This window comes from Mesoplodon bidens, assembly GCF_964165515.1.
Source record: "Mesoplodon bidens genome assembly, contig: HAP1_SCAFFOLD_227, whole genome shotgun sequence".
Lineage (NCBI taxonomy): Eukaryota > Metazoa > Chordata > Mammalia > Artiodactyla > Ziphiidae > Mesoplodon > Mesoplodon bidens.
The window spans coordinates 148,897-156,676 of NW_027671685.1; positions in this window are offsets into that span (position 1 = coordinate 148,897).

Sequence of the window (7,780 nt, forward strand, 5' to 3'; positions counted from 1 at the left end):
TCTTAAAATTAAACATATTTGTTGTAGATCTGGGGTGACTGAAGAAATGAACCTATAAGGATGAATATGGTCACACTGAAATCAGATAATTGTGACAATTCCTTGGCTCCAGCTACATCCTCACAGGTTCCATTCAGGATCAGGATCTGTGTTCTAACAATGTCATCCCATTCTGCCTCTTCAAATCTTAATTCTTTCACAAAGCAGTCAAGTTTTTAACAGTGATGTCCAAACTGTTGAAGAGGGTGAGGTTCACAACTCAGCAAGGAGCTGAAAACAGGTAAAATGGAGCAAAACCAACTTAGTTAACCTCCTTCAGTTAGCCCAAATGACTCAGTAACAAGCAAACAAATTCAAGTAAAAAATTTAAAAGATTTCAAATGAATTAAAAGACTTTAAAATGAGGCATCTCCTGGGAGGTATTCCCTAAGAAAATGTAGGTATCATGCCATCAGGGACCGAAGCCACCAAATATTTAGATCTTTTAACTCACTTCTCTTGTTGATTCTTAGGTCCAACAAAAATCCTAAAACTCTAGTCAGGGTTCTCACTGGAAATTGATAAGTGAGCAGTCTGATTTACATAGTCATTTGAATATGGGAAACTGAAATAAATGACATTACAAATTAACCTGAGCCAAAAGACCATCAGAAAAGCCATCAAAAAAATTATATTTCTAGTGGAATTCTTCTAACCCTTCAATTACCCAAATTATATTTTAACCACATAGGAACTCTTTAAAAATGTTTAGTTAAGCATTCTTAAATCATAGCAAGCAAAATTACAACATCTGATGACTGAGGTTTATTACTATGATTATTATAATGCATTTCTTGCAAAACACGTGTGTCTGCTTCAGTTTTGTTTTTTTCCTTCTACTATCAGTAGGCCATAACTAGCTCACCAAGGCAGAATTCTTAAATAACCACAGTTATCAATATGCAAGTATTAAAATAAGCATCTTGGGAGAGCCAAAGGTTTTTATTTCTCTAGCCAAGTTCATTACTTTAAATTTAATTCAGCTGTTAGGAAGCTGTCCCCCCACCACCACCACTACTGTTCAGAGATATTTTCTCAGGGGGCCAAGAGAAGAATCCCAGATCCAGGTTATACAGATTAGGTTCCTTCGCATACAAAAAAAAGAAAAACTATCTAGAATTATCACACTATTTCTTATTAACAAAGAATCCTACATGTTAGAATCATTGGACGTCCTTCAATAAAAACATCAGATACAATAAACATCAGATGTTTATATCCATCTTAGAAACCTGATTCTCTACTGCCCTTTAACATCCTATATTACCCAACAATTTGACGTTATCTATATAAAAATATCTATATAGGTTAAAGTTATGATTAGATGGCTCCAAGAGTACTGTATGTAATGGATAACAAGAAGCCTGTGGGTGTATGTATGGAGCACAATCATACAAAGATACCTATAAAATAAGACCAGGTGGTTGACGTGGTCAGTTTGGAGCGCTGTTTCCTAAGAATAGTATAAGCATTTCATGGTTACTTAAGTAATCAAGGACAGGGTGATCCAAAAGTATCAGAAATGCACATCTGATGCAACAATACTATGCTCCACTTTAGGAAAAAAACAGTTTGCACAAAGGATGAGCCTCTCCGTATTGACCTCTCACAAGCACGAGCTAAATTCCACCACCTGGACTTGCAAACTAGCAGTTCCTCAGACGCCCAGTCCCCACCCCCTGCCTCTCCACCAGGGCACCTGGCCAGGGCCTTTGGCGCACTCAGAGGCAGAAGTCTGACCTCGGAAAATCCCAGAATGCTACAAACGGCCGAGGCCAGGGACCCAGAGTAAGGCTTGATCTAGGACAACACTTGCCCCAGGAGGCTCTTGCAGGGTCTCACTCTGATCGGCGGGACGGGTCATGGGCCTAAGGAGCCATGATATGAGTGGCCTGGCCTCTCTGAGACGAGTCAACGGCAGAGCCGAGGCCTTTCCGCCCTTGGATTTTAAATCTACCATGACACCGGGGCAACTTTAGGTTTCAAATGCCACGAGCAGAGCTGTGCCCCGAAGAAACCCCGGTCGCCGAGGGCCCGAATCCCGTCGTTTTTCTGACACCTAGCTTTCGAGACCTAAAAGACTGGGAAACCGCCCAGCCCAGAACACCCTATCCGAAACCTTACCTCCTCAAAAGCAAAAGGCCCTTTGGTAAACTGTCACCAAACCGCCGTCTTCTCTCCCTGTCGCTGCAACAAACACCCTACAAAATGGCGGCAAAACCATCTCCCCAAAACCCCACCGTCGGCCTCTAGCGCCACTTATATAGGACGAAGGCGCCTATGTAACAGAGCTCCCGCGCTCACGCCCCTCCCCTAAGGGGCGGGGTCAAGCGTGACGTCAGGGCCGCACCCGGCCCTCCACCGCGCTGCTGCGTGGGCAGAGCAGTCCCGGCCCCGAGATGTGCTGTGGCTGAGGCGACTCCTTAGATTGTTTTCGTTGCAGGAGAACCTGGGTGAAGTCAGGAGGAGACGACTTAAGCCTGTGGCAGGTGTCTGCTGCTACTCGAGGAGTTACTCTGAATGCAGCACCTCTCAGCAGAGCCAACCTTAGCTCCGTTCCCTGCTCTCCCGCCCCAGTGGGCCGCAGCACGGCTGAACTGTCAGGCAGAGCCACCGTGCAATAGACAAACCCCTAACCGGCTCGGTGCTAGGCCCAGGCTGGTGCTGGGGTTAGCTCAGTGAACGCGATTGTGTAGTCCAGCCCGCTTGGAACGTCCTGTCTAAAAATGGATTCTGATAAATAAGATGTCTTAGGAAACAAGCTCAGAGGTGCTTATCTTTTTAAGGCCTGTGTTCCTGATAAAAACAAAAAAATAAGTTTCAGTTGAGACTCCTTACAAAATTTTTCCTGTTGTGGTCCCTGCCTCCTGGGCAGATTTGGTAGCTGGAAGTTTCCCTAACAAACTTTTCCCCATTATTTATTCCTGTGAGTCAGTTTTATTTAACCAATGCAGAGTAATGTCTGAGAGCTAGTGAGCCCCGTTAAGGGGCTTGCTTACCTCAAATAAGGTATTTCACAGTTCTAAGGATCCCCAGACAGTTTCCCTTTGTGAGCGTGTAGAGTGAGAAGAGAGAAGAGGGCCAAAATCTGAGCCCTGGGGAGCACTTAAGGGACAGAGGAAAAGAGCCTGAGAAGGAATGATCAGAAGGAGAGGAGAACCAAGAGTTTGGTGTCAGAGTAAGCGAGAGAAGGGTTTAAATGAGGGAAAGGCTGACAGTGACAAATGCTGGGAAGGAGTCAGGTAGGGTTGGTCCTGAAAAGTGTCAAGGGGATTTTGTGTTCTGACAAACATTCAATGGATAAAAGAGAAAGTCAGAAATCAGATTTGGGAGGGCACGGTTGGACTCTTGCAGGCATAAATCCAATAGCATGTGGGTTTGTACCTTGTACCTTGTTAGGTGAAAGGAGGGCCCTGTCATTTCATGATCTAATATTGTAGAAAACTTGTGCCACCTACTTTGGATAAATTGAATTGTTATGGAGATTGTACCCCATGTTAAGAAGTGAAGAAGTGAAGTTGAAAAGATAATTGGAAAATTGGAAGTGAAAATCCTTTATGCTGTAAATGAAACAGACGTTATTCTCCTCACCTGGAATAGCCACCATTTATGCATCTACAATTGTAAATCTTACCCATCCTTTGAGGTCTGTCTCTAAGATGCTATCTCTGACTACATGAGTTCCCACCCATCTCCCTGCTCTTGACTACTCTGGTTAGAGATGAGGTCCTTAATCAGTTGGCCAAGGCACACTGGTGTGCCTGGAACCACCAAAATATGATGACCAATTTTGCCCATAGTGTGAAATGTATTGGTTCTACAGTTGATTACACCTACTATTTCAGGGACATCTATCAGTTGGAATGTTTATCTGAGTAGACTGGGCCATCTTGCGAGGTAAAGTGGGACTCAGCTTGAGGCATATAGAGGCATAAATTAAGCTGGCAGCAAAGAAAAGTTCCCCTTTTTTCCTGGCACATGAAGGATCTTTGTCTTGTGAGGCTAAAAGAGAATGTGGTCAGGACAGTGCACAGTTTTGCTCAAACAACAATATAAAGTTAAAAGACAGCCAAGTGGAAAGGCCCCCTACAGAGGGATTTATAGACATCACAAAACAACGTTACCCAGTAGTGGAGTCTGCTTTGTAGTTGCTGCTATCTTATTTTAGTGTCATTTTGAATATTCAAGTTTGTCTGCCACTTAAATATTAAGGTCTAATATTTGAAAGTGTGTCATGATCAGGAGGAGGTCGACATGTATGGTGCTCCTATTTACTCTCTGTGGCTTATGTGCTTTGACTGGAGACAAGGACCTGATTTATACTCTCTTTGGTATCTCAGTGGTACAACCCAGTACATATTTGTAGGTTGTTTATGGAAGCTGCTTTTGGTTGTTTTGCTCAGTTGGGTTAAGTTGGATTAAATCAAAGGTTGAAATTTACTCCCAGAATCCCTGGGCCAGTTGGCTTAATAATCTTACCTGGCACCTTAACCCTTTCTATTAAGTCAGTTACCTGGAAAATGAATACCTTGTATCAGAGGATTTAATAAAAAGTCTGTCTAATTTCTCAGAATCTACTACTAACACCCTAAAAACTGTCTAATCTGGTAACTTTGTCTTAACACAAGAACAAGTATGTCTAAGAAATCCTTAAGTTAAACCATATATAAAGAAAATCTTAGCTTTGAAGAGCAACCAGAGGAATATTCTTATCATATATTCTAGCACAGACATTCTACAAGTTTAACTTCAGATATAGGAAACAGTCACCTCTGAAAGCAGAGTTCCAGAGTAAAAGTCTAAATTGTTGTGTAAATTACGTTTAACAAAAGACTGTCAGCTATATGGAGAAATCTTTACAAAGGTATAAACCTTTATGGGTTTATAATTTCTAAGTTGCTATTACTGATAATTACCAATCTGTATTTAATTAGATTTTTTGTGTTTTTAGCTATCAATTAAATACTCATGATGTGCTAACTACTTTGTATACATGATCTCATTTAATAATCTAAACAACACTGTAAAGTGATCATTGGTTACTTGCTTGCAGTCAAGTTATCAAGTACCAGAACCGAGATTCAATCTCAGGACTTACTTGCTCCAAAGCTCTTGTGTTTAACCCGTTCTACTGGCTGCTTCAACTCATACAGCAAAGTACAAAGCAACTTACTTTACTTAGTCATTAGGGAAACCAGGCTGAGTTCATCTTTCAGCAAGATCAAAGGAGTTCGTCTTAAAAAAAGCACTTTTCAAGGTGATATATCATCAAGGGCTCCTCATGATGAAACAATGACTCAGTTTATCTCCAGCACACCAAGGTCATCAAAGGTCCCAGGGTGCCTTATTCACTGTTCAACAGCAAGTCACAAAGGGTCTCCCATGCATCCCATGCTGCCTAAGATGGATAACATCCCAGGTTTCTCCAATATTTCCTGAGACTGGTTGTGAGGAGAGTCACACAGCACACCATGAAGCAGGATCTAATCATCAAACAGTGCCAGAAACATTCCCTGATACACAGTGCACTTTGCAGTGTATCAAAGGTGGGGAATGGAGGGGTGCCAGGAGTGATTTAATTCAGAGGTTCTTTTGGGAATAGGATAAGCTGATCTTTCCAATCTCCTTGTCAATTTTCACTACCTCTAGTGAAAGGGCTTTGGAACTAGGTTAATAAATTAGTTTCTCAACACCTGCTACCAATAGTCTCAACTACCAGCCATCCAGTGAAACCACTGAAGGGAAAATATATTTGCCTAAGTAAATTCCTAAGTTCTAAATTTCCTATGAATATTGTAGAATCCTACATAAGCATATGAAAACATGTAATATATATTTGTCTCCAAATCTTCTGGGGTTACCTTTTATTTTAATGTATAAATATCAAGCTCCTATTTCATGTAATTGTAGGAAGTACAGTATCCTTCAGAGTATTCTGATGATTTCTATAGAGGTGTTAACTTCTCTGGTGGCTTCCTGTCACCTCTCACTCTAAATTCCCATTCCTGGCTCTATCCCTCAGTTCCCTTATACCATCTCATCTGCAGTTGCTGTCCTTGCTTCATAACATTTTGTACCAAGTATTGACACAGTCTTCTCCTTGATTCTCCAAAGACTAGGTACCTTTTATGAGGAATAGGCTTAAAATTTTGAGAATACCAGAGGGTGGGTACAGCACAGAAACAAAAAGAACTGAAATTTTGTATCAGAATTCACAATTCTGAAGGTCCCAATCATTTCTTATCACAGATAATTTCTTACTGGCTTTCATCTCCTTAGGACTCAACTAGGGGAATGGATATAAGTAAAATGGATATATACTACACATTAGTTAAAAGCAATGAACAATTTTGCTAAATTTATGCTAAATTGACATATAGCAATATAAATAGACCTAAAAAGTTAATGCTGAATGAAGAAGAAAATGTGATTTATAAAACAATATCATTTAGGCAGATATTTAAAAACTGCAACTACACCACATGTTTTCGAGGATACGTATATATTTAAATAAATGTTAGAGAGTGGATTGGAAAGACAATATATTAAATACACTAGAGACGTGCTTCTCAGAGTTCTGAACTTTAGCCTAGGAGACCATTTAGGCTATGCACTCAGTTTACTTTGTAGCTTTGTTGCCCTGGGTCTAATTTTCAACACAGTCTTCCCTGTGGCTACAGGAGACAGCTGAGTCAATAGTGTGCCTTAAGTTGACAGCTGGCTGACCTGATCTTCTCAGTTTCCATTTTCAGAGCTTTTAAAACAACTGACCAAAGGCAGACAACTCAATAACTCTTACAACTGCAATTGTCCCCATACTATTCAAGTGCCTCCAGCTATTGCATAAGCTGATGTTTCACTTCCATCTGAACCTCATCCCAGTTCACCACCAGTGAGGGTTTTTTCCTGGACCCAAAGGGCTATGTTCTTTATTCTGTTTCACCACCTTCTCTCTCTTAGAAGCAACAATAAGGGACATCCTTGCCTTATTCCTGTTTGTAAAGGGAATGCTTCTAAAGTTTTAGTTAAGTTTCATGTTGTAACTTTTCTTCTAAATGTATTGTGGAAATAGGTCATGCCAATTAATACTTATATATAACCAATCCTCATTATTGATGGATTCAGCTACTCATTAAAATTTATTTGTAACCCCCCAAATCAATACTCATAGTGCCTTCATGCTTATTCATGGGCATGAGCAAAGCAGCAAAAAATTTCTCAATGTGTACATTCCCAGCTGAAGTCAAGCAAGGCAATGCTCTGCCTTCTTTTCCAGTTCTCATACTGAAAAGAAGTGCCTTTTTCACAGTCTATTTAATAGTACATTTTTGTGCTTTTTATTGGTGACTTCCCTGTTTAAAATGGCCCCTAAGTGTGGTGCTGAAGTGCTATGTAGTGTTTCTAAAAGCAAGAAAGTTATCATGCACCTTATGGAGAAAATATGAATGTTAGATAAGCTTCATTCAGACATGAGTAATAGTGCTTTTGGTCATGAGGTGAATGTTAATGAATCAACAAGGTTTATTAGATAAGGTTTGTTTGTTTGTTTGTTTGTGTTTGCGGTACGCCGGCCTCTCACTGTTGTGGCCGCTCCCGTTGCAGAGCACAGGCTCCGGACGCGCAGACACAGCGGCCACGGCTCACGGGCCCAGCCGCTCCACAGCATGTGGGATCCTCCTGGACCGGGGCATGAACCCGTGTCCCCAGCATCGGCAGGCGGACTCTCAACCACTACGCCACC